This window comes from Thunnus thynnus, chromosome 17 (genome assembly GCF_963924715.1).
Source record: "Thunnus thynnus chromosome 17, fThuThy2.1, whole genome shotgun sequence".
Taxonomy (NCBI): Eukaryota; Metazoa; Chordata; class Actinopteri; order Scombriformes; family Scombridae; genus Thunnus; species Thunnus thynnus.
The window spans coordinates 11,791,585-11,804,882 of record NC_089533.1 but is presented as its reverse complement, the minus strand read 5'-3'; positions in this window follow the sequence as shown (position 1 = coordinate 11,804,882).

Sequence of the window (13,298 nt, the reverse complement as noted above, 5' to 3'; positions counted from 1 at the left end):
GTGAGTACAATAACTTTTTTCAGTTTGGTTTTCTCATTTTAAATCTTCCTGGCAGAAAGTCAGTTTGAGAGTAGTCAAGAATGAAGGTGGTAAAACTTATTCAGATTTAACTTATCACAATCAAAGAAATAGTACTGCTCTTAATGATCACTTAGTATACAGTATGTGTTGAGACAGGATATGTACTGGATATCAACACAAACTAATTAATTGTGTGATTTCTTGAAAAGAAAACTACTTAAATGGGTGAAGAGTTTTCCAAGTAAATTGTTTTGGAATAATGTCTGCTCAAGACTACTTTGATATGACATGAAATTTCACCTGAATGCCACTTAAAACAAAGATAACTCTGACAAAGAATCATTGACAATATGCATTAGCAATTAGCAATACATAAACTTTACCCACTGATCAATAGGAATTCAAACTAAGATCACAGTCGATACACTCACCTGTGTTGGGTGCCTACCAGTTCATGCAGAAGTCCAGGGCTGCCTCTTTTATAGAGGGTGGGAGTGCTTGGTCAGCTGTAGTCTCTCACTCAGTTTGGTCATGGCCTCATCCTGTTGCTTATTTTGTGGCAGTGATATTTATGCAGCTTGTAAGCATTTTTTATTTGTAACTAGAATTTGAAAACGACATAATGCAGCGTGATGTTGTACCAATTGATTTGATTTCATCGCAAATGTGAATGTGACATACACAATATGGGTGTTCAAATACTGAATAAAATGTAAAATGTAACCATTGTTTAGTAGGAAAATTGAATATTTATAGTAGAATGGACTACTTTGCTAGTAAATTCAATTTAAATCATACTGAAGGGAAATACCTTCCTTACAGCTAAATTAATTTTAATTTATTTTCAACATGCTTGCTTTCATACGAAATGTTGACTATGAACACATTCTCTTAAAAGAAAAAAAAGAGAAATTGTAGAGTGGGAGAAAGACTGTCAGACATGCACACATACTTAAGTAAGACTTCAGTAAAGCAAATAGGACCCAAGGGTCTGCTTAAGGAAACATAAATATAAAATTATATAGAGTGAAAGAAGGAGGTGCTTATTCATTTCTCTCATAGAAACTTGATATTATAACTGTTGGTCCACTACTGCCAACAAGTGCAGGCATTAAACGATGGCCAATATTTATCATTCATTAAATAGTGCAGAATATGGTTTGTGTACAATTCCAATAAATTTAGTTCTTTATTCAAAGGTCATGAAAGTTGAAACATGTAATTAACACCAACAATCTTTTTTTTTTTTAATTCATGGACAGCTTTGGAGGTTGGTTTTGGAAACTCATCAAAATACCATTGGTATTCAGTTGCAGGACACTTGCGTATTTGAGATCTTTGAAAGTTCATCCCTAAATGACACTAATATAAGTTGTCATCACACTTTAGTTGAATGTTTATATTGTTGATCTTTAATATAAACTATATACTAAGTCTTGGGTAAAATTATAATATATAATGCTTAATAATGCTTGACTATGGTAATGCTATATTTACCAAAACTTTCATCGTGCTCATAAAAACTTCTGTGTTCCTGTGTGTGCCAGTAATATGGACAGAATAATGTAAAAATATACCATAATGCATAGCTGTGTTTGTGCACTATTTGATTTTATAAATCTAAACTTGCCAATTTGAAAATCAAAGCATTATATTAATTGAGATTACATCACATTAATGACTTTAATGGGCCATGTCAGATGCATGCATGGGGCTTAATTTTGGAAGTGTGCCAAAATATTTGATGTCTACAGTTACTGGACTCTGGCACATCTCATATTCCTGTAATAAATTAAGATGAAGTACCATCCATAAAAGTTCAATCACCTTTTATGTATCTCCCTAAATGGACATGAAAACAGTTGGCAACTCATTTGAGATCAAGCCCAAAATAAGTTTCACATGCCAAATGAACATCAGCCAGTTGCTACATTTGATACTAAAGAAGCTGTTAAGGAAGCATGATACAAGTGTCCTGGCAGATCTTGAAGGCTTATGCCCATTATGTCATGTTTGAGTCAATTTGGCTCACCAAAGAAAATATAATATAATAATAATATATAATATATAAAAATATAGAAACACTTAACCCATATCACGAAGTGGGTTAACAGTTGTAACTTCCATCTTAACAGATTTTGACTCATTTCAAGCAGATTTTTGGGACATATACTTATTAATTTCAACAAAAGGTAGGAGAATTTAAAATGAGTATTTTCCATCACTCTACATAGCATCTTTTCTGCTGATACTGATTGCATTCGCCCAAATCACTGCCTCATAATGTATGTTTTCATACTGCTAAGAATGTTTATATGTGGTGTTTTAAGTGCATGTACAGAGATTACACCAACTTTGCCTTTGTCTCTTGTTAGATATCACCTCACACAGGCTGTGAACAATGAACCATGATTAGATAATGGGATTTACAGAAATAAGTATCCCATGAGTTGTACCTTTTGTTCTCATGATGTTTGGAATTTGGGATCTGCTATGAAAAAGTAATCCACTTTGGTGTACTGGTGGTGTTTATTTCTTTTGTTGTTTATGTGACATTGACATGTTTAGCCTGTCACCATATATTCCCTTTAGGAAGATACTCAGGCAGCACAAAAGTGATTTGAGATCCAGGCAACTTTCACAAAAAAGTCTTCAGGGCTACCAGATGAAGGGTTGTCAAATATCTGAATAGAGATGACTCATTCCGCTCCAATATTCCAAGTCAAGTTTTGATGTCTTACAGGGGACTTAGTACAAAGACTTGGAATAACTTGGCAACCCACATCTATTTGTCGTCTGCAACATCCCAAGTAGAACATTGCATGGATGCAGGGAGGGCCTGAGCCTAAGAAGAATTTGATTTGATAATTATATTAATCTGAGAAAAAAAACAGAGAACATTTTTGTTCTTTATTCAAATTAGAAAATATTTTCATGGGTCATTTTCTCAGACTTCCACACAATTGGACTTCTTTTTGCAGCTAGTGGAGTCGCCCCCTGATGGCCATTAGAAAGAATGCAGGTTTAAGGCACTTCCACATTGGCTTCACTTCTAAGACCGGCAGCTACCAGCTATAAGTTATATGTATATATATATGTATGTATGTGGGTTTGTCCTTCACGTATCTTAAGAACTGTTCATCCGATCTACTTCATACTTGGCAGGTGGATTGCTGGGGAAACGGGGAAGTGCCATGTTTATGTGTGAAGTTGTCTGGATGAGCGGTTCTGGAGAAATATATAAAAATACCTCATAAATAACATTTATGACGTTGATCTGCTTCTTCTTCTGCCAGTGGAGTCAACCAGCTTAAATACAGACAACGCCAATCTGCCATTGCAACCCACATTGCGGTCGGAGGTGGGATTACATCCATTGTGTATAAATGACTTGAAAACGGTTAAGAGAGTTAAGCTCTACCATTTAACTGTGTAACTTTATTGTGAATGACACTTGGCATATACATGCAAAACCTAGTGCTCGATGTCTCAGGCATGTTCGGAAACATGTAAAAATACCTCATAAACAACGTTGCTTTTACAATGTTGATTTGCTTCATCATCTGTCCGTGGAGTCCATAGTGTTAATGACTTGAAAACGTTTAAGGGACATAAGCTTTGTGTAACGTTACTGTGAATGATACTTGGCATGTACTTTCAAGACTTAGAGCTTGATGTCTCAGGCATGTTCAGAAATATATAAAAACACCTAATAAACAACGTTGCTTCTTCTTCTTCTTCTTCTGCCTGTGAAGTTCACGAACTGAAATATGGACAGCGCCAATCTGCCATAGCAACTTACATTGTGGTCAGAGATGGGATTACATTCGTAGAGATAAGAACTACCATAGAGAATAAATTGAAAAAGTTAAACTCTATTCCCGTTCATCACATGCCAGAATTTTGTATGTATGTTCAAGACATAGTGGAGGATGTCTAAGGCATGTTTTGAATGGGTACTACAGTTCATCCGATCAACTTCAGCTCAACTCAAGTCGTCAGATATTCTGCGTGTGAGGCTTTTAAGGAGCATCGGTAAATTGTAGCGTCTACTGATAGTCTTCATGAAAGGTGTTAAGGGGTTGGGCACAACTCTCTCTACGTATTGAGAAATTGGCCCGTTCCGAACAGGCACATTTTGAACGGGCACTGCACTAGTATGGAATAATTTGATTCGACATAGTCAAAGGGTGACCAGTGAATGATTCTGATTACTGTACCACAAGACATTACAACATGGCTAACTGCTTTACTTAGTTGCATCACTATCTAGGAGTAACTGTTTCAAATAGGGAAAAAGATAGAATTCAGGATAGTGAGGACAATTATCATCTTTATTGCAATGTTGAAAAGCCCTCAACCAAATGTTCATATTTTATTAACTTTGTTGAAAGGCCTAAACTCGATGATGACTAAGCAATAGCAAAAGATCAAATTTATGAAACAAACTACCTTATAAGTTAGTTTCTCTCTTCATGTGGAAATATGCAATCACTTGAGTAATATAAAGTGGTATTGATTTACAATGTCAACAGTGAAAGTACACAGCATCAAATCAATCTACTGGCTTCTCATTTCAAAACAACTGATATTGTAACAATGCAAACAACCTATAACAAATTTACCTTTCCAGCCTCACAGCTCTTGGCTCTCAGCTTCCTCAAGCTCATGCTGGACCTTCCTGAACCTGGACAAGTGAGTGTTGGCCTGCTCCTCCTGTGAAGGGTAAAGGGAGTAATATTCATATAGTTACAAGACAAATTATATCATTATTGATTAAACTGTAGATTATTGGTCACATCAATGTATTTGACTTACAGCCTCCTCAGCCTGTCTCTTGTAAGCCTTCACTTTGAACTGCAGCTTATCCACCAGGTCCTGAAGTCTGTGCATATTCTTGTCCTCCTCAGTCTACACAGATAAAGGCTTATAAGTGATAAAGAATAGAGAATTAAGAGATATTAAGGTAGTTTTTATTAAATGTGAAATACCTGGTAGGTCAGCTCCTTCACTTTTCTTTCATATTTTCTTTCATATTTATATTTGGTGGAGCATCACCTTCATGTCTCTGCTTGGCCTCAACTATCGCTTCTAGCTCACACACATGAAAAGTTATGATAAATTATACTTTAGTATTATATACAAAGATCACAGTCAATCGAAATAAGCATAGAATAGAATTGATAGAATTTACTTCACACCTCCAGAAAATGATCCGTTGTGAGCATTTATATACAGTGCATACCCTTGATTCCAGTTTCTGGAGCTGCTTCTTGCCATACTTCATGGCAAGATTCTCAGCGTCATCCAGATGGTGCTGCAGGTCCTTGACTGTGACCTCCAGGTTCTTCTTCATCCTTTCTAAGTGAACACTGGTGTCCTGCTCCTTCTTCGGCTCCTCAGCCATCATGACAGCCTGAAATGATAAGAAGGTTTTCTAATTCAAATTTAAGTTTTAATGAGCTGACAAGCTCTCTGTCTACTCCAGAGCGGCTCTCAGCTCCTCAATCTCAGCCACCATCGGGTCATTTCTGTGCTCCACCATGGCAACCTGCTCCTTCATGTCCTTCAAAGAATTAACTTTCGTTGCTCTTCAGCATCTGTTTATTCATTGGTCAGACAAAGCTCACCCTGAGCTGTCCCTGGACATTCCTCAGTTGTTTCTAGGCCTCAGCAGCCTGCCTGTTGGCATGGCTCAGCTGAATCTCCATCTCATTCAGGTCTCCCTCCATCGTCTTCTTCACTCTCAGGACATCATTCCTGCTCCTGACCTCAGCATTGAGAGTGCTCTGCATGGAGTCAATCACCCTCTGGCGGTTCCTCTTGATCTGCTCCATCTCCTCATCCTTTTCTGCAAGCTTCCTGTCAACCTCACTTTTGATCTGGTTAAGCTCAAGCTGGACATGTAAAATCTTGGCTTCCTCATGCTTCCGTGTGCCCTAAAGGAAAAAGTTGAACATACACCTAAAGGTGTTCCTAGTTTTTAAAATGAAAGAACATTTTAAATGAATACATACCATTACATACATGATATTGTGATTTAGATTTTTACCTCTGCTTCCTCCTATGCTGAATGAATTTCAGCCTTCTCAGTCTCTATGGTCTTCTTGGCTTCTTCCAGCTCATGGTTGCTCTTTCCAATTTCATCAATCTGTTCAGTCATTTCTGAGATCTTCTCCGTAGAACAACCAAAAGCCAAAATCCAGTTTAGAGAAACTTAGACTATGCTGTATATATTATATCTAGAAAATTAGGTTTTACCACTGTTGTGGAGGAATGCTGGTCAATGGTCTCATCAGTGAAGAAAGTGTCCAGGAGCCTGTTCATGTCTTATGCTGAGAATATTTATTGAACACTTGGTCAAGTGGAGAACAAAAACAGTAAACATCATCATCATCCCACAATATGAAATATTGGTCTATTGGTTCATTAGTTTCTAAACAAAGAACTGTGCTTTACCCATGTTAGTTCAGGTAATGTTGCATGGAGCTTCAGGTCACCGTCAGCACAGTTTGGTTCTTTGCAATCACCTACCTGTGGTGTCATGCAGGGAGTCTCGGGCCATCTCCCTGACCTTGGTTACCGGGACAACACCAGTTCACTCTTTATCAGAGTGGTTCCTGCTTTCCCCAAACATCCAGACAGCTGTGCACCCAAGGAGAGAAACAGTGTCTCTCTCTCTAAGAACAGAGAGAGACTCTGTAAAAACTGATATTGCTTACTCTGTGACCTCAAGGCCCATGCTTAACCCAGTGTAACCCAATTTGTAACCCCTAAAGTTAGAATTTTCCATAACAACCACCACACAACCTCAGGCAACAGACGAAATGGGGGTGAGTGCTCCTCAAGTTGGTCATTGGCTTGCCAAAGTCAATTAGCAACATAAAATAAATAAGATAAACCAACTCCTACTTCTTTCCACGACCCTTTTTCTAACACCAGAAACCTCTGTTTGAAAACACTGAATTTCAATAGAGGCACATGTATCCCAGGTTTTTGTAGATTACAGATATCCCCTCAACATCTCATATGCAGGCTGTCGGTAGACGCTACAATTTCCAAAGTTCCCTAAATGCCTAACATACAGGCTGTCGGTAGATGCTTACTAGGTGGCTGCGCACAGAGAAGCCTCTAGTCGCCCATTGCAAATATTTTTTCCTAGGATGGTGACGGAATGACCTGCCCTACTCTACCTCACTCTGCCTCTGATTGGCTAGTAATCGTTTCCTTCATTGGTTAGGTTTAGGCATGAGGAGTGAGATGGTTAGGGTTAGGGTAAGAATATCAGGGTCAGAGCCAATCAGAGGCAGAGTAGTAGTTGGTCTTTGCAGAACTTCACCATCCTAGGAAACAAAATATTGCTTCCCCCTCAGTTACTGCAGGGCATGTGACTCAGACAGGTATGTGGCCAAAAAATTAGTTAGTTTAAAAAGAGTAAAATAAGGCATTCTAAATTGAAACTGAGTGGAGCTGGTGTGTTGCCAGAGAGAAAAAAAACTGCTGAGCTGCAGAGTGGCTGTAGAAAGGGAATCGTTGGGAGAAAATCTGCCAGGCATTTCCTTCCAAATTAATGGATTATTCTGGTGAGTTAGCCACCTGTGGTTAGCTGTTAACTGTTAACTGTTCTGCACACTTGTGTGCAGTCTGTTTTTTTTGAGGGATGATTCTATCTGGCATCGTGGAGCTGCTTTGTCTGCCATCCAGATTGTCATCGTTGCTCATGAATGCATTCATCTTGTTGGTGACATGTGGATGTTGCGCCGTTCCAAGGGGGCAGTAGGAACCAAATCAAAGGGAACATAACTAAGGAGAATTCTATTTTATTTTTTTAGTTTGTCCTGAGATCTTAGCTTTTTTTTTCTTGGGCCCAAAACAGACTAAAAACTGACTAGATCTGATGTCATAAAGAAACTCAAGGTTGACAAACAACGTTAAAGGAATATTCAAAGCAAAGGAACTCAAGACCAAGTAAGAGAGATGGTTTGAATATATAAAAAGAAGCTATCAGGAACAAATGAAACAAGACAGAATGCCTTTATGAAAATATTTTCTATTATTTTTCGGTGGTGTATGTGTTGTGTGTGTGGTTTGGAGGTCTTACTTCTCTTTTTGTAGGGTCTGCTGATGCCAATCTTCTTACCGAACCTAGTGAATTTACTGAACCTACAAAACTGAGTGAACCTGTGCTAAGCTCTACTCTAAGATGCATTAGAGAACTCCAGATCTAGATACTGTTTATGATACTTTTAAAATCCCTGTCAGGATTAGCAACAGGCCGTTGCAGGAAAACATTATGATTAATTGTTTCTCTTCGGCCCCAGTGTCCTCCCCTTTACCTTCTTCACCTCCAGTCTGTGCCACTGGCTCCCCCTCCTGCCCAACTTATTTTTATGACAGCCCAGAGAGCAGAGGTGTCATTTCTGAAAATCGAATAATTATTAAACCAATCAGTTTACCTCTTCAAACCCCAACCAGAGTTGCCCGACTGAATGTGAGGTCCCTATCAAATAAATCATTTATATGCCAAGACATTATCTCCTCCAATAAGCTGGATATGTTTTTTGTCATAGAAAACGTGGCTAAATACAGATATTATTCCACTAATAGAAACCACGCCCCCTGGTTATGCATATCCCCATCAGCCAAGACTTTCTGGTCACAGTGGTGGTGTTGCTGTAATCTTTAGGAATATTTTAACTTGCTTTCCTGCTTCCTTTGGTGCTTTCTCTACTTTTGAATCTCTGGGTTTTGTACTAAATGGTGAATTACCTGTATTGTGTTATAGTCTATAGACCACCAAATCAGAACAGAGCCTTTCTTAGAGAATTTTCTGAACTCCTTTCTGTTGTCATGTCAAGATATGACTTTAGGCTTTCAATTTTAGGTGATTTTAATATACATGTCTGCTATCCTACCAATACATTTGCTACAGATTTTTTGCATCTTATTGACTCTTTTAACTTAGTGCAATCTATGACCTGCCCAACACATGTTAAAAATCATACTCTGGACTTTCACTCAGCGATTGTGTTCTACGTGACATCTGTGTATCTGACCATAAGGTTATTTTAGTTGACACTCAGCTTCCTCTATTCATACCAAAACTGCCCTAACTCGCTTCCATATAATCAACTCTACCACACCCAGCCTGTATTCCAGTGCCTATAGTGTTGATTCCACAATCCCAGTTATTGACTCCTCCTCTACCTGTTTAAACACAAATGAACTAATAGACCTCTTCCATAAGTCTTGTCTGTTTATACTAGACTCTATTGCCACTTTTAAGACCAGAGCTAGGAAGACAGAAGTAGATCCCTGGCTGAATGAATCCACGCGCTCTGTTGCCAGAAAGCAGAGCGTAAGTGCACAAAAGATTAACTGCATGTCTCCTATGAAATCTATAAGGAGCTTCTAATTAAATACTAATCCTCTGTTAAAGATACCAAAGCAAAATACCTCTCAGATATCATCACCAAGAGCAGTCATAACTCCAGGATCCTGTTTAGCACCATAAACTCTGTAGTTAACCCCTCTGCTTGCTGCACTACAAATTCCTCCCAAATCAGCTGTGAGCAGTTAAAGGACTTCTTTCTAAACAAAACTGATGGCATAAGGTCAAATATTTCACACGCTATCAAAAATTTTTCACTGGCTTTTGAGGACCCTCCTGTTTTTAATAATTTCCACTCTGTCTCTTTATCCCTGCTTGGTCACATAATTGCAGGCATGAAGCCTGTTAGCTGTCAGCTTGATATAATTCCAACAAAGTTCCTAAAACAGTCATTTGCAGCAGTTTGTCCTGGCATACTGATGATTTCTAACAGTTCTCTAGCCACAGGCACAGTTCCGTCTTCAGTTCCGAAGCACTTTGGTGCAAAACCTGTTTGCTTTTAATGTGCTGTATAAATAAAATAAACTCAAAACTTATACCTGGGATCGGCAACATAGATTCCCTACCACAAGGTAAAAGTTACACACAGGTTACACAAAAGTTGTAAGCCAGCCAAGAGATTGGACATTAGTAGCCACTAGGGTTGGGTACCAAACTTGGTACCTCTACCGACCAAATTACATTGGTACCACCGTGTACCATTTCACATTAGATCAATTGTTGCCAAATTCCAGTACCTTGCAAGACTGAGAGTGAGTGCAGCCCTAAAAAAACACACATTTACCAACCAAAGTGTCTCAAATGGAGGCTCCAATAGTGACAGGAGCACCAACCCACGGATACAAACAGACGAGACGGATCCATTTTACCAGCCTGCATGGCGGCTATCAGATAAATAGCATGTCTAGCTAGAGTGAGCACAGCCCCAAGGTAAGTTTTAAAAACACACATTTACAGACTGATTTACTGACATCATTAGTATAGCATAGTGCTGTGTGTAGCCCATAGATTTTGTCAAAATAACATGTAGCTGCGCTGTCTCCGGTTTAATAGCACCATGCTGGGCAGGTGACAGATGTCTTAACGGTGTTTGTGTGCTCTGAAAAACATCATGGCGTGGATATAAAGTCATACAGCTGATGGACTGTAGGCTAGGATGCTAATCCTACATAAACAGAAGGATATCCATATGTTTCTGTATGGTCTCTGTATAATATATTACTTTAGTATTACAGAGAGCGTAAAGTACTGAAAACAGGTACTGTTGGGTACTGGTACCAAATTCCAGGTACCGGTATCGATTCAAATGTAGCCAGTAGCCACCTTATCTTCCATCCTACAATACACAACTTCTAAGTAAGTGAATTATTAATTCTGGTGACTTTAGATATGGATATTTGCAACCGCTTTGATGTTGATGGTCAGAGTTCCCTGTATGTAGCATGTGTTGAGGGAGCTCACACAGATGAAGAAATAGCAAATGTACTCGAAATCAACGGGAACATTTCCAAGATAGTCAGGATCCCCGATGAGTTAGGACAGCCAGAGGAAGGAGCCCTGATCGAGTATGCATCTGACAGGTCCATCTCTAGAATAGACCCCAGTACCTTAGGCACCATACCAAGTCCCAAAGACCCTGTTGTGGTGTGGTCTGTGAGAACCATTGGAGATATCTAACAAGAAGAAAGGAATAAAATAGGCAGGTGGATAGCCTGTAGGTACCTGAGTGAACTAAAGTCTTATACACAACTATATGCAACTCAAAATAGTACACACCCAACAATGACATCACAAGAGATGACCAAAGTGAACCTGCAGAGCCCATACATGTTCATAGTGCACGTGCCTATGTGCCAGTGAGCCCAGTTCCCGTGAGAATATCTTTAACTAACCTTAGATCCAGAAAGTGATTGTAGAACATATCATCTGAAATGAGTCAACCACTTAATCATCCACACAAATCAGGATTTGCACCTTCTCTGGCAGGGTCCAATGGCGAGGTTGACTATGACACCCTGTTGACCTCCTTCTTGGTGATCCTTCCTTGAATGATGTTCACAAGGTGAGAAGAATACTTGAAAGGTTACTGAGTCCAGCTGCTGATGTAGTGAAACCTCTTGGAATCTCCTCACCAAGTGCCTAGGTCACTCAGCTTGATTCTGCTTTCGGCGTTGTGGAGGAGTTATTTGCAGTGTTTCTCAGTTTCAACAACAAATGGAGAGAAAACCTCAGTGTATTTAAACAGGCGTCAAAGCCTCCTCACAAGGGCAATTTCCAGAAGGGGGGCCTCAGCTGAAAATTCCAACGACTAGTTACTCAGACAGTTCTGTAGGGGCTGTTGGGATCAGAGCATCATCATAGGTCTGCAGTTAGAGTACAAAATGAACAATCTACCATCATTTCCTGAATTCCTCTACATGTTGAGAACTGAGAAAGATCGCTGCTCAGCAAAGGTAGACAGAATGAAAAGAATAATTGTGAGCCACTCCCATCACCCAACACAAAGCAAAATGAGGCATCAAAGCTTGAAAAGAAAGTGAATGAGCTAATTAAACAAGTGTAAAAGTTAAGCCAAAATCACAGAACCCCACTCATGATAGTAAACCTCTCCCAGTGCAGAAACCAAAACAAGATGAAACCTTTCAGATTGAAAATAAGATAGCTGAGCTAACAAAACAAGTTGAAAAGCTAGCCCAGAATCAAAACAGATAGAATGCCCAGTAGTCAGCGCAGTTGTCTATGATCTGAGAGACTCTAATTTGAGACTCGGTGTGGGGACCTCCTTCATAAGATAGTTTATTCATAAACACTTATTTTAATACTTAAATATCCTAAAATTAAAAGTGTAGTAAAAATAAAAACTGGATTTTTACGCCTATTTCCACTTTTATTTGAATACAAATACAAATATAAATTATTTTGCTGCCTCAACAAATATAGTTACAAATACAAATACTGGGCTCTCTGCACATCACAACTTTCTACCTACCAGTTTACCATTAAGTACAGAGCAGGGCACACCAACTGTGATACAGATGGGTTATTCTGCTGGCCTCAAGACCTGGCTCATGAGGATGAAGCTTTCATTAAAGAGAGGGAGAATTGATGATATGAAAAAACAGTTCTTGGATGCAAGAAATGACATACGTCATGAAGTGTTCTCCGCCTTATGTCAACATCATCTTGTGACATTGAGACATCTTGAGAGGTGAACACCACCACCACTCAGAACAACCTGTTGTTGCGGAATCTCTTGTCATCGACCCCTCATTAGTACCTGGTGTTTTTGTTGAAGACACCTTACCATCCATGACATGCTCTGAGTGATGCAATGCTCAAAAAGACAATCCATCTGAGAGCTTTAAAACCCAGCTTCAGAGAGACAAATCTTGAGCATCCAGATGTCAGAATAATTGGAAAAGACAAACTCAAAGATGACATATTGTACAGGAGGTGGATTGACCAAGACAACCTTGTCTAACAGTTGGTCTTACCTGAGCAGTTCAGAGAAATGGTACATCAGGGTGTGCATATTGATGTTGGCCACCTTGTTTCGAGCGTGCACTACACCTTCCTTGTGCCAGATTCCACTGGCCAAGAATGGAAAGAGCCATTGAGAAAAGTGCAAAAGATGTAAAATGCTGTTTCAGGAGAAAGGATTTTGCCCCAAAAGAAACACATTGTCAAGATTCTGCTTTATTATCATAAAGTTTATAAAGATTTAGCATTATATTATGTTCCATACTCACGTAATCAGTCCAGACCAGTTCTCACCAACTGAAATACAAACATGCAGACTTCACATGAATTCTGTTTTGATCATTCCTTCAATAAGGTTATGTTTAAGTTCAATTCTACACAGTTTAACACTAGTTACTTTGATCTT